We start from the raw sequence: 26,540 nt of genomic DNA, 5'->3' as shown, positions 1-26,540 counted from the left end.
GAACGCAAGAAATAATGGAAAAGGAAGCTTTTCCCCATACTTTAAACCCCTTTTCTCTCCATAACCCCTCTTTTTTCTGGGAGTGCTGTGGAAGGTCTGGGGGTTCTAGGGAAGGACTGACATAATAAAAGGGGAAAGTTGAAAGCTCTCCCCTGGAACCCCACATGCTGCCCGGCCTGCTCAGGTGCTGCCCCTTGGCAAGAGGGCTCTTCCCTTGGCATTCTCTCAAAGGGATGCTCCGTGCCTGGGTGGGTCCGGCTGCTCCCTGGTCCCTGCTGGATGTTCCTACCATAGCTCCTGGCAGGTGTGCCCAGGTAGCTGCACTGAAAGCAGCTGCTCACACGGGCAGCTGCTACACCTAGGAGGTGAAGAAAGGTCCTGTGGGGTGTTCCCTCCCCTACACAGCCCCTTGCCAGACCCTTCAACAATGGGGTGCCAGATTTTCATTTCCAAGATAATTAACAGTCTTTCCCCAGGCCAAACAGGAATTGTGCTTCCAAAATTGCAAACAGTGAATGATTTCTCACAGACCACAGCTGCCAACAGCAGGAACTCCCGCTGCCCTTGGAGAGCAGCATGCCTCGAGTGAACAGACATCAACACACAGGGAGGGTGAGGTTGGTTTTACAGGGAAAAAGGGCAGAGGTCGGGTCACGAGGTCTGTGGCCCCAAGCGACTTTCAACATCTTTTCATTCTGAATGGCACAGGATTAATCCTGGAGCAAAACTGCTGCCAGCAAGAATTCTGCCTGCCCTGGAAGAGACAAGCACCTCCTCAAAACTGACATCAGGAAGTGTAGAGGGTGAGCCGTGTTTCACAGAGAATAGGGCCAGCAACAGAGTCCAAGAGCCAGGGGCCCCGAAAGAAGGGATGCCCCCTGAAAATCCGAATGGAGAAGGAGGTGTTGTGGAACCAAGCTGCCCTCATGTCGATGAGGGGTTGCCTTGAAGATCCCAAGCACAATCCGCGAATTGACATCAGGAACCCAGACTGGCGAGTTTTCTTTCCCAGGGAAAAGGGCTGGAATTTGTGCACAGGACCCTGTGGCCCTGGGCAGCCAGAAGACTGCAAGAAATAAGAACATAGAAGGATATAGCCCAGGCCCCAGCTGCCCCCACCTAAAACTTGTGCTGCCCTGATAGACCCAAGGGAGCCCCTACAAACTGACATCAGGAACCTGGACTGGTGAGATTTCTTTACCAGGAAAAGGGCCAGAGTATGTAGACAGGGGCCCCCAGCCCTGAGCAGGCAGCTGACTGCAAAAAACCCAAACATCGAAGGATGGGTCCCAGACCAAAGCTGTCCCCACCTCAAACTTGTGCTGCCCTGACAGTCCCAAGGGAGCCCTACAAACTGACATCAGGAACCTGGACTGGTGAGTTTTCTTTCCCAGGGAAAAGGACCTCTGTTTGTGCTCATGGCCCTGTGCCCACCACTGGGGCCTCCTGAAATTCCGAATGGGATTGCAGATGCCTCCCACACCAAAGTTGCCCCGGGCTCACAGCCTGGCTGCTCCTGCTGTTGTCCTGGGGTCTCAGTCTGGAATATCCCGTGGCTCTGGGATGACTTCACCTCCCTTTGTCTCCTTTTCCATGGCAGATCGCTCCCAGGAGTCCCTGAGTCCTCCCAGCTGCCCCAGTTCCCTCCCAGTGTGACATCCAATGTTCCCTCTTCCCTCCTGATTTTCCCAGAGTCCCTCCCAGTGCTCCCAGTGCAGGTACAGGACACAGGAGAGGTGGTTCTTTCATTGCTTGGAGCCTTTATTGCCACCACAGGAAGGCTCTGAGGGTTCTCAGGGATGGTGGGGAGGGATGTGAGGGTCCCAGGGGCGTCACTCAGGGGTGTGGAGGATGGATTCCAGAAGGGGGGCATGGAGTGTTTGAGGGGGTCTCTCAGTTGTCACATGGGGAGGGGTCCCAGGGTGTCCTGGGGGCCACTGGGGATTCCCAGGGATCATTCAGGGGGTCCCAGAGGGTTCAAGGTGGGTCCCTGGGGGATCGTTATTGGGGGTCCCGGAGAGTTTTGAAGGGTCCCAGGGATCAGGGGGATTTCCCAATGAAGATCTGGAGGGGAAGGGGGAGTCCTTCAGGGGCTGGCAGAGGGAGGACAACTTAGCATCACCAAACAAGTTATGTCAATCTCCTGATACAATCTAGAGCCCAACTACATCCTGCATTACAAATTTCAAGTCCCCAGAACGTGTGCTATTACAGGCTATGCAGCAGGGCAGAGCAGCTGCTGGACAAATATGTGCAGACACCTGTGACACAGGACAGGGAGAGAGAGCTTTTGAGGAGAAGAAAGGACTGAGAGACCCAAAGAACACAGAGGGCACCAGAGACAAGTGACAGGACACACACCAGAACTGCTCTGCCCTGAGCACCTCAGCACTGAGATCAAAACAGTCACTTTGCCTTTAGCTGGCCTAAGGGGACACTTCTTGCACATCCCTGCCCCCAAAGCTGATCCTAAAGGCCCTCCCAGCACCCAGCTTTCACCCCCGCTGTGGGCCTTAGCTCTCCACTTATCTCTCTGGCATCTGGGGATGAGAATCCACGTCACGTGCCAATGGAGGCTGCCTCGCCTGCGGGGAATGTCCTTTGGTCACTGGGCTGTGGTCCCGTGCTCAGCTACAATCGAGAACGCCAAACATCACTGCACGATCTCAGCTGCACAATGGACAAAACCCAGCAATCCTGCTACTCACCATTCTCCTAAGAATGCTCGGGCCCCACACTTGGCCAGGCTCAGAGGCTGCCACCGTCATAGCAGGGTCTGCCTGGGTTAAGAAGGGACAAAGTGACTCGGCATTGCTGAAACATGAGGGGACCTTGGCTCCCCCTCCCTACCTCGGCGTCTCACCACAACTCCTCAGCCATTGCCAAAGGCTACCTGATGCCATCTTGAAATACAAAATTTCAAGGCTTCACCTCAGAGTCCTGCAATACTTCCAGAGGGCTCACAAGCACAGGAAATCCAGGCCATCAGCTGATGGTGACAGGGGCTTGGCATACTCTGAGTGGATTCCCTAAAGCACACAAACAACAATGGATGCTTACAATTGCACCAAAAACTGGAACCTGAGCAAGAACAACTGCTTTTGTCCACTGCTCACCGGGCACACAGGGCCTTGACTGCTGCTATCTGCATGGACCTCCTAAAAATAAAGGCAAAGAACACTGCTGTAACACAGTCACCATTTAGGCTGCCCCTGCAAATGCAAACAATGACTGACCTGTTCAGGGCAACACCCTCCCCCAGGACAGGGGTTCTCTGCCACAGATCTGAGCTGTCTGCATCTGAAAGGAAGTTAGGACTAGTGTTAAACCGCAGCAGGACAACTCAACAGCACCAAACATGTTATGTCATTCTCCTAATCCAATCTAGAGCCCAACTACACCCTGCATTACAAATTTCAAGTCCCCAGGACTTGTGCTATTACAGGCTATGCAGCAGGGCAGAGCAGCTGTGGGATATGTGCAGACACCCATGACACAGGACAGGGAGAGAGAGCTTCTGAGGAGAAGAAAGGACTGAGAGACCCAAAGAACACAGAGTGCACCAGAGACAAGTGACAGAACACACACCAGCACTGCTCTGCCCTGCACACCTCAGCACTGTGATCAAAACAGACACGTTCCCTTTAGGTGGCCTTAGGAGACACTTCTTGGACATCCCCATCTCCAAAACTGACTCAAAAACCCCTCCTGCGGGGTCCCAACCCAGCACCTTTCTTCCACCCCCTCTGTGGGTTGTAGCCTTCCACTTATCTTGCCCATATCTGGGGATGCAAATGCCCATCAGGTGCAGAACGAGGCCTCCTGCCTGTCTGGGAAGTTCCAGTTGTCACCAGGCTGTTGTTATCTCTTGCTCTGCCAAGAGAAAGAAAACCAAACATCAGTGCACTGCCTTAACAGCACATGGGCCAGAACCTGACAATTCTGCCACTCACCATCTCCCAAGAAGTCTCGGGCCACACACCTCAGGCGTGCTTGGAGGCCGACACCATCTCCAGGTACACCTAGGTTAAGGGCAGACAAGGTGACATGGCATTGCTGAAACTTGAGTGGATCCTCGATCCTCCTCCCTGCCTCACCGCAACTCCTTGACCATTCCTGTGGGTTACCAGGATGGGACCTTGAAAGGCAAAATTGGAAGGCTCTGTCACAGGGTCCTGTAATGCTTCCTGCAAGATCACACATGCATGAAACCCAGTCCATCAGCCAGTTGGAGACAGAGGTATGAGTACTCTGAGTGGATTCCCTAAAGCACACAAACAACAATGGATGCTTACAGTTCCACCAAAAAATAAAAGCTGAGCAAAAACAACTCCTTAGGTGCACTGCTCACCTTGGACACTTGGCCTTGACTGCTGCTATCAGCCTGGACCTCCTAAAAATAAAGGCAAAGAACACTGCTGTAACACAGTCACCATTTAGGCTGCCCCTGCAAATGCAAACAATGACTGACCTGATCATGGGAAAACCCTCCCCCAGGACTGGGGCTCTCTGCCACTGATTTGGACTGTCTGCATCTGAAAGGAAGTTAGGACTAGTGTCAAACAGCTGCAGGACAACTCAACAGCACCAAACATGTTATGTCAATCTCCTAATACAATCTAGAGCCCAACTACATCCTGCAATACAAATTTCAAGTCCCCAGGACTTGTGCTATTACAGGCTATGCATCAGGGCAGAACAGCTCCAGGATAAATACATGCAGACACCCGTGACAGAGGATAGGACCTGACAAACCAGAGGACAGGACAGGGAGAGAGAGGTTTTGATGAGAAGAATGTCTGCAAGGACCGAGAGAACCAAACAACACAGAGGGCACCAGAGACAAGTAACAGGACACACAGCAGAACTGCTCTGCCCTGCATGCCTCAGCACTAAGATCAAAACAGACACTTTTTGCCTTTAGGTGGCCTAAGGAGACACTTCTTGGACATCCCTAATTCCAAACTGACTCAAAAACCCCTCCTGGGGAGTCCCAACCTGGCACCCTGCTTATCACCCCCTCTGTGGGTCGTAACCCTCCACTTATCTTGCCCAGATCTGGGGATGCAAATCCCTGTTGGGTGCAGAAGAACGCCATCTCCCTGTCTCGTAAGTTCCAGCTGTCACCTCTTGGTCTGCCAAGGGAAAGAAAACTAAACATCAGTGCACAGTCTTAACAGCAAATGGGCCAAAACCTGGTAATTCTGCTACTCACCATCCTCCTCAGAATGCCAGGGTTCTTGGCCCTCACACTTTGGGCGTGCTTGGATTCTGACACCGTCATCGCAGGGGACACCTAGGTTAGGTGGAGACAAGATGACATGGCATTGCTGAGACACGAGTGGAATCTCATTCCTCCCCGACTCACCGCAACACCTCGGCCATTCCTCAGGACTACCAGGATGGGACCTGGAAATGCAGGATTGGAAGGCTCCATCACAGGGTCCTGTAATGCTTCCAGCGAGATCACACATGCATGAAACCCGGTCCATCAGCCAGTTGGAGACAGAGGTATGCGCACTCCGAGTCAATTCCCTAAAGCACAAAATCAAGAATAAACACTTAGAGTTGCACCAAAAAATAAAAGCTGAGCAAAAACAACTGTTTCTGTCCACTGCTCACCCTGGACACTTGGCCTTGACTGCTGCTATCTGCCTGGACCTCCTAAAAATAAAGGCAAAGAACACTGCTGTAACACAGTCACCATTTAGGCTGCCCCTGCAAATGCAAACAATGACTGACCTGCTCATGGGAAAACCCTCCCCCAGGACTGGGGCTCTCTGCCACTGATTTGGACTGTCTGCATCTGAAAGGAAGTTAGGACTAGTGTCAAACAGCTGCAGGACAACTCAACAGCACCAAACATGTTATGTCAATCTCCTAATACAATCTAGAGCCCAACTACATCCTGCATTACAAATTTCAAGTCCCCGGGACTTGTGCTATTACAGGCCATGCAACAGGGCAGAGCAGCTGTGGGACAAGTATGTGCAGACACCCGTGACACAGGACAGGGAGAGAGAGGTTTTGATGAGATTTTGAGAATGTCTGCAAGGACCGAGAGAACCAAACAACACAGAGGGCACCAGAGTCAAGTGACAGGACACACACCAGAACTGCTCTGCCCTGAGCACCTCAGCACTGTGATCAAAACAGACACTTTGCCTTTAGCTGGCCTAAGGGGACACTTCTTGCACATCCCTGCCCCAAAAGCTGATCCTAAAGGCCCTCCAAGCACCCAGCTTTCACCCCCTCTGTGGGCCTTAGCCCTCCACTTATCTCTCTGGCATCTGGGGATGAGAATCCACGTTGCGTGCCAATGGAGGCTGCCTCGCCTGCGGGGAATGTCCTTTGGTCACCGGGCTGTGGTCCCATGCTCAGCTGCAATCGAGAACACCAAACATCACTGCACGATCTCAGCCGCACAGCAGCCACAACCCAGCAATTCTCTGCTCACCATTATTCTCCTGAGAACGCCGGGCTCCTCGGGCCGCACGCTTCGCCCACGCGCTCCTGGCAGGGTCTGCCTGGCTGAAGAGCAGGCGAGGTGAGGTGGCGTTCCCAAAACTCGAGTGGACCCTGGTCCCCCTCACTAGTAGTTCCCCGACTCACAGCAACTCCTCGGCCGCTCCTGAGGCTCCCTGGTGCCACCTCCAAGTGACAAAGATCAAGGCTTCGTCGCAGAGCCGTGTGCCGCTCCCCGAATTCCCAGGAGAGCGAAGGAGCGGCTCTGCGGCCGCTTGCAGGGGGGACTCGCTGGTACACGAGTGGACTGCCTGATGCACACAAACATGAATGGATACTGAGACTTGCAGCAGAGACACTACAGCTGCAGGCACACAAATCCATAAATAAATAAACTAACAAAACCCAAACATTCTACCAAAATATTAATTTTATTTACCCAGTATCCAAATTGCTGAACAGATTAACAGAGACACCTTGTCCTATCTCCTCAATAAGACATCTAAAATCTATGCCAAACAAATCCTTAAAACTAAGAAAACCCTGCCTGTATCAAAATAAAGCCAAAAAAAGTCTTGTAAACTTCATAAATTCATTAACCTAACACATCAGAACCATAAAAATATTAAACCTTTATGAACACCAGTACGCAATACACACTACCCTCATTTCAACATATAAAAGTAAAGCTATTCCTATTAATAACCTCACACATATCACAAAATATAGTAGTAAGAAAAGAAAAAAAAATAAACCTCACTAAAACTAAAATACAAAATTTTTATTTTAAGCCAAAAAAACCCCATACTTTCTAATCAGGAACTTCCTCAAAATCAAGTATTTCAATAAACCCAAAAAACTCTAATGTATTTCAAATAACTAGTAAAAAGCTAAAAAAACACAAAACAATTAAGCAACCCACCACAACTATCTAAAACTGTCTACAATAAACCTTTAAAAAAACCCAACAAATCCTCCTTACCACCTCAACAATACATCACCAGCGACACCAAACAACTCAAAATACTGTAACTCCCATCCAAAAAATGCTCTATAAACTGAAACACTAAAACTCATCTACAAAACACACTCGCCCTTCCAGAACCTCCTCTAACCTACACACAAACCTAAAACCAATAAGAATTAACTATAAACTATCATACCTTAAAGAACTCCACCATTAAACACTACTGTACCAGACTTATTATAAAACAAAAACCACAAAATAACACACCACTGTTAACATTACCAAAACATTTTTCTCCATTCCTCTAACAATCAAATACAAACCTCGATTTACCTTCACTTGAAAAACATACAATACACCTACAACCAACTGCCCCAAAAATAAAAACACAGTCCCACGATCCAGCATAAATTCATCCAAATGAAACTTAAAAAAATAAAACTCCAAAACATCTGTAATAATCCAACAACATTAGATTAAAAGTATAACAAAAATATTTTTTAAAATAATCCAAATTCTTCTAAAAGACTATTACACCACAGGAAAAAAAAAAAAAGGCAAAATCAAAAAGCCTACAGAAAAAATCCAATTACTAAAAATAAAATAACAAAAGAATCATTAAATTCCGACCAATATAATCAAAAACAGTCAGAATGGCTCCATGAGCCAACAAAAAAAACCCCAACCTCTAAGAAAATGCCAAACCACCCCAGAAACAAACAATAAAACACAGCCCCTCTTACCATGGTATTATTTTAGTACTATGATTTAAAAAAACATTCTATACAAAAATGTCCTCTACCCTGCCATCAATTCCACATAAAGCAAATAAATTAACTGTTATCTTTCAGGACATCCATATAAAAAATCTCAATTGCCCTAAAACCTTAAAAATAATTACAAATTAACAAAAGAAACCCAAAAACAAACAACAGAAACTAAAAATACACCACCATAGAACCAACTACCAGCAAAAAAACCCCCACACTACACTCTTTTCACTAACAGTTGTTAGTGAGACACATCACAAAAATGAAACAAAAATAAAATCACCCCTATAGAAGCCCACAAAACAAATCACAAAACCCACTAGATAAAGAAGTCCAACCAATTTACTAAACTTCAAACCATACAACAGATCCTGAAAGCTGCTAAAAATGAAAACCATACCTCCACACTAACTCAAAGAGTAACCAGTATTCTGCTAAATTAGCTTTAAAAACCAAACGAATAAACAGGATTAACAAAAATCGAAACCACTAGACAATAAAAAGATAAGCACCCAAAAAAATAACTACCTAAAAAAATCCACCGTATAAATACACAAGTTCCTAAAAAAAAAAACTAATAAAAAGCAACCAACAAATACATCAAACTGAAACAAAACCCCAAATAAATAAACTTCAATTAACCACAAAAAAAAATATTCCTAACTCAATAAACCCGTAATGCCTCAAACCATCAAAATACAAATACCACCTAGAAATAAACACGTCACCAAAAGATAAATGTAACCATAAACAATAACTCCCAAATTACCGGTAACAATAAAACGTACACGACAATTAAACAAACCAAATTAATAAAACCACTATAAGAGAATTAACAAAAATGCAATTATCAATATTTAAAAAACCCTCACTAATTAACTACAGGACACTACCTCAAACCCACCAAAACTAACACTACATACTCATGCTAATAAAAGTCACCACAACCTAATTAAAAACCAACCCTGTACTTCATGCTACGACCCATAAAAACCATTGTAAACCTTAAAAAAATACCTTTTCAGAAGATAGCTACAGTTATATTTTTATAATATAAAAATAAACAAAACAAAAAATCCAACATATCGCACACACACACACAAAAAAAAAAAATCCAACAACAAACTCAACCCAAAAAAACCCTTGTCACAGCACCCGAACCAAGAACCGTAACAACCAACAAGCACACCGTGACCCTTCTCACACACCGACTCCGAACAAAAGAAAAGGACCCAATGAATTCCCCAGGAGCGCCTCAAAAGCAGCGCAGCGAGGGAGGCTGGAAGATGCGGAGCCGCGCTCCCGGCCCCGGGCGCTCCCGGCTCCGGCAGGAAAGCGGCTCCTCCGGCAGCAGAGGCGGCGCCGCGCCGGCAGACCCCCGCCCGCTGCCCCCGGCCCGGCGGGGCCGGCACCGGGCCCGGGGGGCCCCGGCGGCGCCCGAGCCCCGCGCCCGGAGCGGACGGAGCGGCGGCACCGGCCGGCACCGGCCCCGCCCGCGCCGCCTCCCCCGCCCGCCGGCCCGGCCAAAGCTCCGCTCGGCTCCGCACGGCTCGCACCGGCGCGGCTCCGGCGGGCCCGCGGCAGCCCAGCCGCGCCCAGCTCCCCTTCCGCCCCGGCCAGCCCCGGCACTGCCGGCAGGGCTCCGCGCCGCACCCTTCGCTGCCGGGCCGGGGGCAGAAGAAGCGCCCCGAACGCAGCGGCACAGCCCGATCCCCGCCCTGCCAGCGCTGCCACGGCTGCAGCTCCCTTCCTCTGGAGCCCCGACACTGACGCCACGCTCCGGCGCTCACCTCACTCCAACGAGGGCACAGAAATGTGCGCTCCCCTTCAACTGCGTCCCCTAGAAGAGCAGAAAAACAAGGGGCTTGCCTCGAATGATGGCAAAAGGGAGAATTTTACCTCAATCCAAACCCCTTAAAAGGAGGAACAACAGGGCAGCCCCCTCCAAGTCAACCTCAGGATAACGAAATTTAAAAGGGAAAGGAGAAAAGTCCCCGCTACAAAAGCGCACCGGCTCACCTGCTTGGCTGCTGCTTCTCCGCACAAAGGTTTGTCCCTCGGCTCCTCCCTTGGGCCATGCTCCACGGATCCAAGTGCGGATCCAGGCGATTCCCCGGACCCTGTCCAAAGCACTCACCGTCCTTCCAGGAGACAGCCCCGGGAACCCCCCATAAACTCCTCTCCTCCAGCAGCTCCGAACAAAAGTGATGTGAGGAAAACCCCCTAAATCAGCCCCAGGAGGAGCCGCCCCCTCCTCCTCATCCTCACAGCTCACACCTGGGGCTGCTCTGAGCCCTCTTCATCCTCACAGCTCACACCTGAGGCTGCTCTGAGCCCTCCTCATCCTCACAGCTCACACCTGGGGCTGCTCTGAGCCCTCCTCATCCTCACAGCTCACACTTGGGGCTGCTCTGAGCCCTCCTCATCCTCACAGCTCACACCTGCCGCTGTTGCCACCCTCCAACAGCGTCTCTCCGTCTCCAGGACACAGCCCACTTCTCACAGACACAGATCCAACAGAAATCTGCTACGGGTGTTGGCTTTTCTTAATCCATCCGGTTACACGATTAAAACACATACGTGCATTGATGATTATTGAGAGAAAACTTTCCCCTGGAGAAAACTGTCCTTTTGGTAGCACACTTTGCTACACCTTCGCAAAAAGCAGAATCAGCAGCAACTCCTAAGACCTCTGCCGAGGAACCCAGCCCTCCTTGGGACACTCAAAGCAGCAGACCTCGAAAAAGGAGGGGAAAAGTCAAGCTTGGAGTGGAAAAAGAGGATAGAAGTACAGCAGCCTTTAAAAATGCCTGCACGGAGCAATAGTGGGAACCAGTCACATTTCTTCTTTCCTTGCTTTCTGTGATGACATAGATAGGAAGTAAGAACACGTTAAACAAAAGGCAGAGCTAGGATTTGACAGGTCTTCATTTTGGCAGGCTGGATGACAAACGCCTCTTCCGAGACTGCGACGCCTTTTGGGGAATGGCAGAGAACGGAGGCAAAAGGTGCCGGGAGCCCTTTCTGTTCCCTTCAGCCCCTGCAGCTGCTCCGCTGGTTTCAGGACACTTGCTTGGTTCGTTCCTAGAGAAAAAGGCTAGGGCATGATTTTCAAAATTACTGCTCATCCCCAGTCAGAGTTTCCTACGTTCATGGGTACAAATGAGTGGAGAGAGAGCGGGCTTCCTTCCAAATGAGTTCAGCCATAGCTTCCTATTCTTTACCAATAGCTGTGAAAACAAAACACTTGCCAGGTTTTAGTATTCCACACACCCCTCCCTGGGAATTTTGGGGCAGCTTTGGGTCCCTCTGCGGGACGGCACCCAGCGTGACCCCCCCTCATTCGCCACCCACCCGCTCCCGCACCGCAGTGTGCGTCCCTCTCCTGGGGACCTTGGGGTGCCCCAAATGACATCAGAGCCCCGAGTCTTCGGCCCCTTTTCCTGACCCCCGAAGAAGGCACAGGACGAGTCCAACTGCCCCGGACAGCAGCCCAGCGCTCCCTTCCAGCCCTTCCCACACCTCCATCCCCCCAGAAAGGGACTCCGCCGCAGCAAGGAAGGGGGGCAGCCCCCAGGAGGCTCGAAGCTGCTGCCCCGCCTCGCTGTCGCGGGCCGGGGGCAGAAAGAGGGAGCGGCAGAGGCGGCGGGGACGCGGCACGGCCGGCCCGGCACGGAGCGGGGGCCGCTCGCAGCGCGGCGCCGGCGGAGCCGCGGGTCCGGCAGCGCCGGGGCGGGGTCCGAGCGGCGCGGGGGATCCGCCGAGAGCTCCGGCCCCGTGCGGGGACTCCCGCAAGGCCCGGGGGGCGCCGGCTCCGGCCCTCGGGGCTTTATTCTCCGGCGCCCCGAGCCCCCGGCTGCGGGGGAAAGAAGCGAAGGGGACGGGAAGAGAGGAGGGAGAGCGGGACGTGCGAAAGGGCGAGGAGGGAGGTCGGGCTGCGGAGGAAAGCGGGCGGGGAAGGGAAAGTCCGGCAGGGGAGGAAGAGGGACGGGACAGAGGGGGAATGGAACGGAGCAGCGGGGCAGGGACAGGACAGGAAGGAGCCGGGTTTGGGGGGGACACGGAAACGGGGGAAAGAGAGATAACCGAGGGGAATACGGGCAGGAGGATGGAGCGGGAGAGAGGGACAGGAGGGATCCTCCCGCCGCCCCGGCTCCGCCCCGGCGCCCCGCCCCGCCCGGGCTGCTGAGATCGGCGGAGCTCGGCTCGGTTCGGCTGGACTCGGCTCGGTTCGGCTGGACTCGGCTCGGTTCGGCTGGACTCGGCTCCTCGGTCGGTTTCGGCTACTTTCGGCTAAGCTCGGCTATTGCCGGTTGCATTCGGCTCGATTCGCCTCTTCGGAGCCGCTCGGCTCGCCTCGGCTGAACTCGGAGCCGCTCGGCTCCGCTCGGCTCCTCGGGCCCTTTCGGCCGCTTTCGGCCACGCTCGGCTATTCCCGCCCGCTCCCGCCTCCATTCGCCCATTCCCACAGCTCGGCTCCCTCCGCCCGGCCCCGGCTCCCTCCGGCTCACACATTTCCTCAGGGCACCTCATTCCAGGGCACACAAACTGCAGCCCCTAAAGGCTTGCGGCTCTTTCAACACACACTCGTAACTCAGCTCTGGGGACAGAGCTGATGGCTCCTTTAGGACAAGAATAGTTACATGTAAAAGCAATTCCCTCGTTTTGCATCTCCTTTTCCTGTAGCCCTCCTCAAATCCCATCCATATCACAAGGAATGTGCAGTTCTGGTTCCCCCACCCCCCGTACCCTATTTGTACCAAGGACCTGGGGCAGCACACAGCCGGGACTCGACTGAATAAAGCCCGGCTTCAATAATCAGAACAAATGACATTTGTTTACAAATCAGGTGCAGTTTTGTACGGTGCTGTGTACCCTCGGAGCCAAGTAGAGGAAAAAGAGCTGCAGCACTGGAACCTAAGTTTTAGCAGCCGAGTCATTTGTAACTTGTGCCATAAAGTAAACCAAGGATAACTACAGTATTATCTGCTGAAGTTCTCCACTGTGGATTTCGGGCACAGCAGCACGTGCTTTACTCCCAGCAAAAGCTGCTCAGGTGGGGGCCGGGAAGCCAAGCCTCTCCACTTTGTCTGAACACCATCTTCCAGGAAGGTGCTGCTTCCTCTCTCCCAGGCTCCCTTCAGCAAAGTGGCAAATACAGAATCCGGTGCCACAGGAGGCCCTTGGCTGACCTCCTTGTGGTTTTCAAACTGTTTAAAGCCAAACAAAAAGCATAAGAGAAAAACAGTGATGAGTATGAAACAAAAATCTCTTCAGCCACCTTTCTTTGAGATGAGCTCTGAAGCTCTGGGAGCACAGGCGTGCAGTCCTGCTAGAACAGAGCTGCCCAGCAGTGTCCCCAGGGGCATCTGGAGTGTTCACACTGCTGAGCTGAGAAAAACTCACCAAACCCAGCCCAGGGGCCTGAGACCCTCCACCCACCCGGGGGAACTCCGGGCACTGTTCTTTTCTAGCCTGAGGCCATCATTCACCAGCAGCATTTGAGCCAAGGCAATCTTCCTTCACAGGTACTAAATGCCAAGCAAGAGCCTTGGAGATGCCTTGGAATCAGAGGTTCGAGTGCAATTATGTTTGGAGATTTCCAGGGAGCCAGCTGGAGGTGCAGAAGGGATGGAAAAATCTCACAGGTGGGTCCCACTGGAGGTGTGCTGCAGGCAGGGATGTGCATCCCTTTCCTGAGGGGAAAGGACATGCAGAGGCCACTGCCGAGCCTCTGAAAGGAGCTGAGCTTCTGCAGGAGAGATGTTCTGCCTCAGCACAGGCTGGGAGCTCATCCAGATACCACCTTGTCCTGCTTTAAAACATCAACTGGAGCCTGAGCTCCGGGGGGTGAAATCAGCTGAATTCCAGAGAACTCTGTCAAGTGACCCCAGACACATCCCTGGGGCTGGGGGATGAGGGTTTTAAATAGCAAGTTCTGTGGAATAGAGACCTGTCCTTGTCCTGATCCCACTGAGCTTCCCTGGAACCTCTGCTGGTTCCTGACACAGCTGGTGCTAAAGTGGCAGCTCTGCATGGGAATTTCCAATCTCCACGAGGCACCGTCAGGTTATTCCAGCAGGAATTCAGCAGGGAACCTGGGGCTGTGGGTATAATTCACCTGAACTAGCAAAGCTGATACTGAACCCCAAATCCAGGCACCATGCAGAGAACAATCTTTGTGCTAAAGCCCCTGGGCTGGGAAATTTCAGCAGCCAAATGTATGGAATGATCTAAATCCCAGCAGGCAGCATCCCCCAGCGGGACAATCCAAGTGCCAGGGTGGGAGCTCATGTCCTTCCCCTGCTGCTGGTGGGACAAATTCCCCTCGGCACAGCTGGTGGGGTGGGAGCTGAGAGCAGGAGGGGCGAGAACAGGGATGGGAGATGAGGCTGCTGGAATGTCACCTGGAGCAGCTGAACACGTTCTGTCCCTGCAGGAGCCAAAGCAGATCTCTTCTGGCCAGGCTGGATGGGAGATGAGGCTGCTGGAATGTCACCTGGAGCAGCTGAACACATTCTCTCCCTGCAGGAGCCAAAGCAGATCCCTCCTGGCCAGGCTGGATGGGAGATGAGGCTGCTGGAATGTCATTGGAGCAGCCAGGAGCCAAAGCAGATCCCTCCTGGCCAGGCTGTATGGGAGATGAGGCTGCTGGAATGTCATTGGAGCAGCTGAACACGTTCTGTCCCTGCAGGAGCCAAAGCAGATCCCTCCTGGCCGGGCTGGATGGGAGATGAGGCTGCTGGAATGTCACCTGGAGCAGCTGAACACGTTCTGTCCCTGCAGGAGCCAAAGCAGATCCCTCCTGGCCGGGCTGGAGTTCAGCTGCTGGATCTGCTCTGGGGGAAAACTCCCTGTCCCTGCCAGGAGCACTGGCTCTGCTCTTCCTCCAGCTCCTGAGCAGTGTCAGGGCCACCATGAGGGAGATCAAACCCAAACAATCCCCACAGCCCACGGAGTGAATGATCCCAGCAGAGAAACGCAGCATTGAAATAAAAATCTTACAGCTCTGTCAAAAAGGCTGTGACAACACTGCAATGGGATTCCCAGGAACCTTCTGGTTTGCTCTCGGAATGCTCTTGGTTCTCTTTTATGTATTTTTAGTCCCTCAGTGGGCAGCTTGTAGGATTTATTCTGGGACTTAGAGGCTGAGCAGGGTTGGCTCAGGATTGACCTTCACCTCTGGTGCTGCTTTGTGCAAACACAACGTGGCCAGGCTGGGTGAACTCGTGACCTCAGCTTTCCCCTCCAAAATGTCCCTCACTTATTTCCCTGGGGTGAGCTGGGATTTTGGCCATGACTGTCACTCCTCACCTCCCCGTGCCCGCACAGTGTCCGTTCTGTCCCCACGGTGCCCTGGGGACACCAGGGGGTCCCTTTGCCTTTCTCCTGCCCCTTTCCAGCCCGAGGCTCCTCTGCCCTCGTCCCACACAGCACAGGGGCACCAAAGGGGAAAGGCTCCAGGAAACATTTCTGCAATTCCTCAGCAATTATTTAATTATATATTTAATTATTGAATTATCTAATCACATTCTTCTCCTCTTCCCCAGGGAGAAGAACATGAACTCACAGCCACCAAGGCCTGACGGGTTCCTGCAGCGAGAGCTCAGTGCGTGTCTGCAGAGGTGAGTGCAGCACCTGAAAGGAAAAAACACAGGGGAAAATGTGATTTATTTTGCTTCAAAGTTATTTCAAGTTCTGAAAGCCCAACCAACTTTTGCTCTTGCTTTTGGTCAGGTGGAACAGGAGCAGTGGGCAGAGGTGGTGCCATTGATGCGGACGTGCCCGATGCTTTCTGGGGCAGAAAAAGGAGATTAAGCTCACCTTACATCAAGCAGGTATTTAAAAAGATTTATAGCTCTTCAAACATAGCACCCTTTAATTACCATAATGTTTCTTCCATGATTTTAACTAATTCTCAGTGTATTTTATAAAACTTAAAATAACACCTCCTCCCCATAAAACAAACGCATCAAGCATTAGACAAAAAGTCCTTGTGCCAGTCTCAGGCTTCCACATCTAACAGGAGACCCTCCCCTCCCCATAACCAAACAAAAAATTCAAAATAACATACCAAAAGTAGTCCTTACTAACATTAAAGTTACAAGTCAACTGTATCCAAAAAACCCCCAACTTTATTTCCTCCAAACACCAAATGCTCTTCAAATTCTAAATCAAAAACTCTTAAAAAAAACCAACAAAAACCATCAAAACATACTTCAAATATAGAAAAGCCTAATTGTATAAATAAATATTTGTCAAAGCCCACAAAAAATATAAAACAATCTAATCAATATCCTACATTGACAAAAAACCCACTACACAAATTAGTACCATTTGAAATGTAACATAAATAAAAATCTTTTACTAAGAAGCATATCTCCCAATAAATAAAACCACCCTGTAAAGATATAAGTAATAATCATAACTCAACAAGCTAAAATTTATCCAAAACCAAAAGACTTAAAAAAACCTTCAATATTTGTAAATAATAACATTCAATATGTTAAGTGTTAATAAAATCAAACTTAAATGTAAATACATTTAAATACATTAAGTTTCTTTTTATCTATTAAAATTAAGTTTATTATTCCTTACTATCAAAATTCATTCAGTCTAAATTTAAATGTTATTTAATATAACCTATCCTAAGTTTTATTAAAAATCACTTCTCTAAACTATGCAGTATATGGTTAATTTTCTTAAAAAAATAAAACAACTCCAATTAAAACAACTAAAAGAAAACACTAACAAACACCTATGGAGAAGTAAAATAATACAGTGTATTATATCATCAATTTCATCAAAAATTCTGTTCTTCATTACAATCTCTACTCTTTTTATTTTTTTATAAGTAACACCAAAAAATAGCAATTATTATTAATATACTATTTAAAAATTTTTACTCTATTTGCTTAATATATAAATATTTTTTAGAAGTTATCCTAACTTCTTCAAACACTTACTACTAATATACTAATTATATAATATAAATATATTAATTTTTAAAATAAACAATATTTATTAAATATAATTATAATATTTACAACCAACTTTCATATACTTTATTGCCTCTTTATATAATGATCTAAAAAACACAAAAAATTTCTAATTCCTACTTTTTTATTCTCTACTTATACAGCTCTTAAAACAAGTTAACTCTCTAACTAATCTCTACACTAACTCTATAATTTAACCTAATCTCATAGTAGTAAATATTTTTCAAGACTAAAAAATATATTTCATTAAAAACCTCCTCCAAATCTGATCACTTTCGTCAGTTATTACAACAAAATCACTTCAATATAAAATCCAACTACAACATTAATTTCTTTTTCTAAGTTTCACACTAAGTAATCACTCTCTCATACATTTCCTCCACCTTCACACTCTCAATATCCAAATCCAAACTCACAATCCTGTCCATAACCACTTTCAAATCTTTAAAAAAAGTTTACTATATTCAAATCTATTCTAAAAACACGTCTAAAAAATCCAATTATTAAATAATGTAATTCATCTTTAATCCTAACATTTTTACTCTTAACTACTATTTTTAAAAACATTATATAAAAATATATTAAGTAACATTCACCAATTAAAATTTAAACTATTACCTAATCCTAAATCTACCTAAGTAAAATAATTAACAACAAACCCAAATATTTTCTACGTCAAAAATAAAATTCAAATAATTTTAACTTAACAATTTAAGTTTATCAATATAACAAATAAACTTATTTTTAAAATAAACTTAAAAATCATTATCCACACATAATTATTTAACTTACTACTAATTTAACATTTATCAACTGTTATAAACTCTTAAATAATGTACAATCTTTTAATACTTACTAATGATATAATTTCACCTATGTTACTAATTATAGATATTATCTAAGTAATTCCTAATTATTATCAATTTCTTCTTTACTACATACAATATTTTACTCTTATATTTCTTCATGCTTATAACTGAAAATTTATAACAACTTATTATCTTTCAAATCTCTATACAATTTTATAAAACAAAACTTAACAATACTTATTTCTCATATCAAAACATAAAGTTTACTTGTATCTCAACAAGTACAAAAACCCAAGTAAACTTCAATAAGGAACATAAAACCAGATCACACAAAAACCACACTCACCACTCCACAAATAAAACACCAATGTAAATACACAGATAAATTACACTATGTAAAGACAAATGTAGATTACACAAGAATTTCAACTTACACCTGACATCTTGTACTACACCCACCAAAATATATAAACTTTAAGTTTCTTTATAAATATAAAAATCAATATTATAAAATTCTTATTTAATAACTTCCAAAGTATAAAATTCTATCAAATATTTTACTTCTACTCTATTTACTTTATTTACTTTTAATTATATCACTTTACCAATTAACCGACCTAAAACAAACATTTAAGTAACTTTAACTAAAGTTTCAAGTTTATAAATACTTTGTATTTATCTAGCACTTCTCAAAAAAATCCATTCTTTACCTACTTACGTAATATAACAATAAAAAAATTACAAATAATCCATATAATTAAAAACCCCTTACATTATTAACTCTTAATATAAAAGTAGTTACCAATTTAAAACAAAAGTCATTTATCCATCAGTAGTAATCAAAATATAAAAGTAATTTTAAACCTTGAAACTTAAAATAAAAATGGTAGGATCACATTTTATACCACCTATTACTTCAACAAGACTAAAATAATTAAATAAATTAAAATATTATCTAAATAAACAATCTAATTCTACATCCCTTACACTAAATAACTTTTTAACAAATATAAAAATATTAAATACGCAGTTTTACAAAAAACCAGCAATAAATTTTCTTTTATTAACACACAAACATAAATATAAAAATTTAATGAATTGTATAAATTTATCTAATCACACAAAATCTACTTATAAAAGTGTACAACTTTAAGAAATATCAAAAATAAGAATAACTAATATAACAATAAATAAAATTTAACACAATAATTTTAAAATCTTATGACAAAATTATACATTTAAATTATATAATAATAATAATAATAATAATAATAATAATAATAATAATGACACCTTCTTTATGTTAATATATGCGACAAATGCTTAACAAATCCATTAATAATTTTTATTTTTAATACAGAGAGAGAGGGGAGACGTGGGAACGGGAAAACCAGAAACTCCCACGGACACTGAAAGATTTGATCTGCAGCCTCGGGAGAAGCTGGGATTGATGTGCAAGTACCAGACGCGGGCATTAAGCAGGAAAAGAACGAAATAAAAGGAAATCCCTTCTGTTTCTGTGGCTGTCAGTGAGAGCCTGCCCCGGCTGAGCGAGAGAGAAACCGCGTGGGCACGATGGGGAAGGGCTGGCAGGGCAGGGCTGGGGCTGTGTGGGCTGAACGGAGAGTTTGCACCTTCTGACAGGAGGCGCTGAGCAAAAGTCCCCTCGGTGCAGCGGAGCCGAGCGAAGGCGCTGGGCTGGAAAAGCCAAATAAAGGCCGGGGTCAGAAATTCCGGCTGCCTCGGAACAAAGAGCCGTGAGCGCTCCTGAGCCCCGGCAGCTGCTCGCTCTGTGAACCCCCACGCGCCAGGGCTGGGTTTGCCTGAGCCCCGAGTGCCCCCGGCCCAAGAGCAGCCCCGGCCCTTCCCTGCTGACCGCGCAGTGATAAAACATGAAAAAAGGAAACTCTGGCCGGCAGGGCTCTCTCTGCGTGGGTCAGGGCAGGGCCCTGCGGGGAGCAGGGCGCTCCAGCACGGACAGCCCGGATCCAGAGCAGCTCCAGGGCTGAGCAGCGGGCTGGGGACAGCTGGGGACAGCCGTGAGCAGAGCCCGTCAGCCTCCCTCCGGGGCTGGGACTGCCTTGAGCACACAGCTCCTCCAGGTGTGGCACCTTCAGACTCCTCGCCACAAACGAGTTCTGATCTCGCTCTCGGGGTGACCTGCACCTCCTCCCCAGAAACCGCAGGAATTAGAATTTCAGGCCGCTTTTACAAACTTCACGTCAGCTTTGCAAACGCAAATCCCAGCAGGTCCCTGCTTCCCAGAGCACCGGTCCTCAGCCATCTCCACTTCCCTGGAAAACTGCTCCAGCCCCAGGCTGTACCAAGGTGAGCACAAGTCTGGAGAGGTCAGAACCCTCACCTGGACTGCTGCACTCGGAGCGAGATCCAGCTACAAATGGAATTCCAGAAACAGCCTCCAAAATGTTCCATAATCACACCTTTAAAATGGTTCCACAGGGTAACGGCTCCGGTGCCAGAGCAGCACCTGCACGAGTCCTTGTGCCAGCCCTGGCTCCCTGAAAAACACAAGAAACCAACATCACACAGGCCTTGTTTGCAGAATTCCTGATCCAAACCTCACCTGTCCTGCCCAGCACTGAGGGAAATCTGACACAGCATCCATAGGTAACCTTTGGAGAGCAGCCATCACCCCAGTCCTCCAGCCCGGGCAAGGTTTTGCAGGGAATGGACCCAACTTCTAACCCTGAACCTAAATTTCTGTCAGCTTTTGTTAGAAAGATACTGGAGAGTAAATCCTACAACAGATTTAAAACATTGCACAAGGAATAACCGGCCCAGACAAAACCAAACCGCCCCATCTCTGCTCCACCCCATTTCTCCCAGTTTTGGGAGAAATACTGATAGAGTTTGTAAAGACTCCCCTTCCCTTCAGCACTGTCCTTCACTGTACATCCCTGGAGAGGATTTACTCCCTTTTTTGTGCCCAGCAGCAGCTCTGCAGCCCAAATCCCACTCCTCACAGACACGGCCTGAGCAGAGCTCAGGCAGCATTCCCAGCAGCGGATGCAATTCCGAGTTCCCTGCATTGCTCACGGGGCACTCGCAGCAATCTCACCTCAGCCCAGACTCTGTGCTCAGAGGGAAGTGCAGCCCGATGGGACACAGCTCTGGCCCCACATTCCCCTTGTTCCTGCTGGCCTGGAAAGCCACAGATAAACCCAGTCCCTCTGCCCCTGCACCCTGAACCCCAGGAGAGCTGGAGCTGAACCCAGATCCCGGCGCCCTGCATGGCTGCGCTGATGCCAGCACAGGCTGGGCACTGCCAGCACCGTTCCTCATTTTCCTCCCTCTGCTCCCAAATCCTGCCAGCCCTCCCCTGCAGCTCCTGCCCCAGCCCCAGCAGAGGCTGCCACCCAGCCCTGCAGCAGCTGGCAGAGCTGGGAATGCACCGAGAGCTCGGCTCCCCGGGCTCCGAGCCCCAGACCAGTCCTTGGGTGCACAACAATGCCCAGCCTGCCCCCTGGGCACAGCCAAACACCACAACTCCAGCATCCCCAGGGAACTCTGGCATTTGCCCCTTCCCTGCTGCCCTTTCCCAGCACACAGGGGTAGGGCCGGGCTGTCAGAAATGGCATTCCCGAGGCAGTTAATCCCAGCAGAGAGGAAAAGGGGAACCCTGCGTCCCTCTGACTTACCCCACGGCGTGGGCAGGACCAGGAGCCCTCCAGTGCACACCCCTGGTGCTGAAGCCTCTTGGCTTTGGCTGCTTAAACACTGAAGCTTCTGGCAAAGACGGGAGGAGCTTAATGATTTTCCTAGCCTGAAAGAGAGGAGGAAAAGAGCATAAGTCCACTGTGGAAGTCAAACGATCCCAGCTTTCACACTTCCGCTGTGATAGCTCACTATGGGGTTTTATCCATGAGAGGGGACACCAAATATAAAAGTGCCTTTTTCCAGCATTTTTATTCCTAACTATTTCAGCCATTAAAAGGAAGCTCATTTTTCTTATTGCCTAATTCTTAGCCTAATTTTAACAGAACCATTTTTATCCCAGGCCCCACTGTCAGTCATTCAATCCTTTACCACTGGACTTTATACAAAGGAAGGGATACCTGGGTGCTGTGTCACAAGAAATCCCAAAGAGAAACGTATCCAAAACCTCACAGAGAAAGGTTTCAAGGCGCTCCAGTGCACAGACAGCTGCTCATGCCTCGTCAGGCCACACCAGTTCTGTCACATCCACCTGAGCTGTGCAGGCGAGGCAAAGGCTGCCCTTCCTCCCAGGGAGCACTGTCTGAGACCACAAAGAGCCATCCTGTGTGAAGAGAACGAAATGAAAATGTTTTCTGGCAGAAAATGAGTGTCTGTAATCAGAACTTCAGGACAGACTTAGTAACACCACTTTCATATGATAAATACAGGCCATGCCCATCCTTCCAAGCCAGGTGAAACCAGGAAGGAGAACTACAGGAAAAGCAGGAAGGCAGAGCCCCTTATTTGAATATATACAGAATGCCCCCATCAAATAAATTAAAACAAAAAATCCAACATATTGCACAAAAAAAAAAATCCAAAACCAACACTCAACCCAAAACAAACCCTTTGCATGAGTACCTGAACCAAGAACCGTAACAACCAACAAGTACACCGTGACCCTTCTCACACACCAACTCCGAACAAAAGAAAAGGACCCAATGAATTCCCCAGGAGCGCCTCAAAAGCAGCGCAGCGAGGGAGGCTGGAAGATGCGGAGCCGCGCTCCCGGCCCCGGGCGCTCCCGGCTCCGGCAGGAAAGCGGCTCCTCCGGCAGCAGAGGCGGCGCCGCGCCGGCAGACCCCCGCCCGCTGCCCCCGGCCCGGCGGGGCCGGCACCGGGCCCGGGGGGCCCCGGCGGCGCCCGAGCCCCGCGCCCGGAGCGGACGGAGCGGCGGCACCGGCCGGCACCGGCCCCGCCCGCGCCGCCTCCCCCGCCCGCCGGCCCGGCCAAAGCTCCGCTCGGCTCCGCACGGCTCGCACCGGCGCGGCCCCGGCTTAGATCAACAACAACAAAATAATGACTCCTACCTCCGTAACCCCATCGTGCCCCAGACCATTCCAAGGAGGGCGGCAGGAGGGGCGGGCAGAGCCAGGGCCCCGCTCCGCCGCCCCGGCGGCATTTTCCGGCCCGCGGCCGCTCCCGGCGTCCGGAGAGGGGCGCGGGGCCGGGAAAGGGGCGCAGCCCTGCCCCGACACCGCCCGGCCCCGGCCCGGGAGCGCTGCGACCGCGCCTCCGCCGCCCGCCGGCACCGGGCCCGGCCGCGCTCGCCGCCGCCATCCTCGTCCGGCGCCGCCGCGGAGCCGCCTCAGCCCGCCCCGCACTCACCGACCCCGCCCCGCCCGCCGCTCGCTCCCGCCCCGCACTCACCGACCCCGCCCCGCCCGCCGCTCGCTCCCGCCCCGCACTCACCGACCCCGCCCCGCCCGCCGCTCGCTCCCGCCCCGCACTCACCGACCCCGCCCCGCCCGCCGCTCGCTCCCGCCCCTCGCCCGCCCGCCCCGGCACCCAGCGGCGAGGGGCGGGGCGCTGGCTGGGGGCTGCAGTACCGCCCTGTGTCCACAAGGCGGCAGCACTGCCGCCCGCCACCGCCGGGGGCGCCGCTCGCCCGGAGGGGAGGCGGGAAAAGAGCGGCGGCGATGGAGCCCCTTGGAAAAAAATCCTTAGAAATAAACGGCCCAAAAAACCCCGCACAGAAACTAAAAGACCCTGCCTCGAACCAAATAACGCCCTCCCCGCCCCAAAAGCCCTTTCTTTTTAACCTAGATATATTTCTACGTTGGTTTCGTTTATTTCTAGCTGTACGGCAGGGAGGCGGTGGGACAGCACGGGAGGGGACGGGACGGGCGCAGAGGCGGGGGCCGCGCCCAGGATGGCGGCCGCTGCAGGAGCCGGGCAGAGAGCGGCGAATCGGCCGATGCCTGTCGGCGCCTGCTCGAAATCCGACCGCCCGCGGAACCACTGAGCGCACAGCCCGTGTGCACGGCACTGGAACCGCCGCCGAAAATCCCGCCGGGCCACGCCGGCGTCAGGGTGGTGTTCAAGCAGAGCAGCCGACAGACACGGCTCCTGGATGCTCGCGTCCTTCTTTTGCGCCCTCTCGAGAAGATTAAGCGAGTCCGCGCCTCGCTATTCCCAAGAGGGCGGCCGCGGGCGGCGGGGCTGCAGTACCGCCCTGTGTCCACAAGGCGGCAGCACTGTTCAAGCGAGTCCGCGCCAAGCCGCTCCCAAGAGGCGGCGGCGAGGCTGCAGTACCGCCCTGTGTCCACAAGGCGGCAGCACTTTTCAAGCGAGTCCGCGCCAAGCCACTCCAGAGAGGGCGGCGGCGGAGCTGCAGTACCGCCCTGTGTCCACAAGGCGGCAGCACTGCGCCGTCAGCAGCGAATGCCCCAAAGCATCCGCGCGGGAAAGAACGGAACAAAAACCTGCCTCTGACCCCACAGGAACCGAAAGAACAAACCTTTCCTCTTAAACTGCATTTCAATAGGCTTTATTTTTGTATTTTTCATATTTATATTCACATTCGGATTTGTAATGGATATTGATGTATAATTGTATTTTTATTATTTCTTACATTTATTCCTGTTCTATTTTATTACATTTTATATTTTTATACATTGCTTACATATTTCTATAGTTAGATTTTTATTTCTAAAAGTTTTATATTGCTTAAAATAAACCCCTGCCTCTATCCAAGTAAAAATCTTTTTAAAAGGCCCTTTATTTAAACTCTGTTTAAATTTATCTCTATTTTTTGCATTTATATTCAAATTTATATTTAAAATGTAGATTGATGTATGGTGTTATTTATAGTCTATCTCTTCCTAATACTTATTTTTATTTCTATTTTATATTTTTATATATACACCTGTATACATTGAATATATATTTCCATATTTAGAATGATATCAAAATAAAATGTATATTCATAGTTTTTCCACTAAAACCCTGCAGCACTGGGGAACGGTTGGGCACCGAGATCTCACAGGGCTCCTCCAACCTGAAGGATTCCATGATTCCAAGGACACCCTGAACCAGCACAGACACACCTGTGCTTGCTGCAAGCATCATTTCCCTTCCTCTCCTTCGCTTGGCTGCCAAATATTCCCTGGCTACAGGGAACACAGGAACAGTCCTTGCTGTGGGAGAGGCCAGCAGGATTAGATCAATTCCCTTCAGAAAGAGCTGACAGGATCCAGCCAGTCCTGTCCCAGCTGCTTGGGAAGCTCCCAGCCCCTTCCAGCAGCAAGAGAGGGAAATCACCTCGTGCCGAGGGACAGTGACACGAGAGCTGTGGGGAGAGAGCGGCAGAGACGGGAGAGGAACAACACCAGAGCTTTCCAAAGGGAGCACCTGCCTGATCAACCTCCAGGACCTGTGGAAAACATTTCCAGCTGAGCTGTGAGTCCATCTACTCCTGTCTTCCACTCACTGAACTTTCAGCCATGGCCAGGAGCTGCTCTGGATGGAAGGTCCCCTTTGTGTCCATGGATGTGGCTTTTCACTCACTGCCCCTGTGGTCTATGGAGAGCCAAAGGGGAAGAAAAGGATTGAACAGGGAATAAAGTATCCATAAATACAGCATGCTCTCACGTGTCCTGCTCTGCCCTTCCTGGCACAGGGAATGCTGACCCTCCCAGCAGGACCCCGAGCTCATCGACTGCTCCCAGGAACCCAAGTGGGCTTTGAACCTCCTGGTGAGACACGGAGCAGTTTCCATCCCATACACTGGGCTTGTCCCAGGGTATCCCAGCAGCGAGTGCTCAGAGGGAAATGAGAGCAGAAAACACTGCCAAGGGACAAAGGTGTGAATTCCAGGTTCTTCAGAAACCAGGACAAACGCTGTGCCATGTTACTACACAAACTGCCTGGGATTTCATGGGCTGGGGGCTGCACCTTACCTGGTCTATCAGCAGGTGCAGGCACAGAAGCCTGGGGATGGCTCTGGTGAGCTGAGGCTCCAGCTGGGCTGAGTGGATGAACACAGTCAGATGCTCACACTTTTCACTGCTGCTAGCCAGAATCCAGAGCCTTGGCCAATTCCCACATTCCCACCATGGCTGAAGGCCCAGGGGCCTGTAAAGCTCACAAGGGAAAGGGCCAGAGTGTGGTGCAGCCTGGGCAACAGAACCCAGCTCCCAAAATAACGTACCAAGGCTGTGTGACATCTCTGAGAGGCACAAATCAAATCAACAACTGCCCCAGTGTGTAACTCTCACAGTTCAAACTCTATACAATCAAGACATTTTGATTTTCCCCTTCCCCTTCTATTATTGAAAAAGCGTGCAAAGGAAAAAAAAAAAAAAAAAGCAGTTTTCAAGTGTGCCAGATTTTCTAAAGAACTGGATAGTTGAAGTTATAATATACCAATTTATATATATATTATACCAATATATATACCTATATATATATATATATATAATATAGTTATAATATACCAATTTAACGCAAAATTAAAGCTTTCAGCAGGTCTTTTATAAACCAGTGTCAATCCTGCTGCACTGTTGATTTTTCTTAATCAAAAACACCCCAA

The 26,540-nt window shown here is 49.2% G+C and overlaps 1 protein-coding gene and 3 long non-coding RNA genes across 6 annotated transcripts in view; 1 reads left to right on the top strand and 3 right to left on the bottom strand.

Annotated features, from left to right (window-relative positions):
- LOC144246298 (uncharacterized) overlaps window positions 1-19,522 on the top strand; it is a 48,901-nt gene extending 29,379 nt beyond the window's left edge. The window contains exons 4-6 of one of the 3 annotated variants that reach the window (XR_014952187.1): window positions 14,897-15,827; window positions 15,940-16,040; window positions 19,371-19,522. The gene's annotated coding sequence lies outside the window, so the exon portion shown is untranslated. Of the gene's footprint in view, window positions 1-14,896; window positions 15,828-15,939; window positions 16,235-19,370 lie in introns of those variants that run through there. The other 2 variants (XR_014952188.1, XR_014952186.1) reach the window with 2 other exon arrangements.
- LOC146763360 (uncharacterized) lies at window positions 1,912-4,286 on the bottom strand. The gene is made up of 3 exons (XR_014952193.1): window positions 3,954-4,286; window positions 2,709-3,873; window positions 1,912-2,631 (listed from the first exon to the last, which is right to left on the bottom strand). It is a non-coding gene; the product is annotated as an uncharacterized LOC146763360 (long non-coding RNA).
- Window positions 4,357-9,210, bottom strand: LOC146763359 (uncharacterized). The gene is made up of 5 exons (XR_014952192.1): window positions 5,743-9,210; window positions 5,623-5,664; window positions 5,399-5,535; window positions 5,216-5,296; window positions 4,357-5,135 (listed from the first exon to the last, which is right to left on the bottom strand). It is a non-coding gene; the product is annotated as an uncharacterized LOC146763359 (long non-coding RNA).
- On the bottom strand, window positions 15,682-23,256 carry LOC144246295 (uncharacterized). The gene is made up of 5 exons (XR_014952189.1): window positions 23,038-23,256; window positions 22,087-22,289; window positions 21,670-21,794; window positions 20,373-20,529; window positions 15,682-15,840 (listed from the first exon to the last, which is right to left on the bottom strand). It is a non-coding gene; the product is annotated as an uncharacterized LOC144246295 (long non-coding RNA).
- Between the last annotated feature and the right edge of the window lie 3,284 nt (window positions 23,257-26,540).

Source organism: Lonchura striata, chromosome 1A (genome assembly GCF_050655825.1).
Source record: "Lonchura striata isolate lonStrDom1 chromosome 1A, ASM5065582v1, whole genome shotgun sequence".
Classification (NCBI taxonomy): domain Eukaryota; kingdom Metazoa; phylum Chordata; class Aves; order Passeriformes; family Estrildidae; genus Lonchura; species Lonchura striata.
This window is presented reverse-complemented; position numbering and strand designations above follow the sequence as displayed.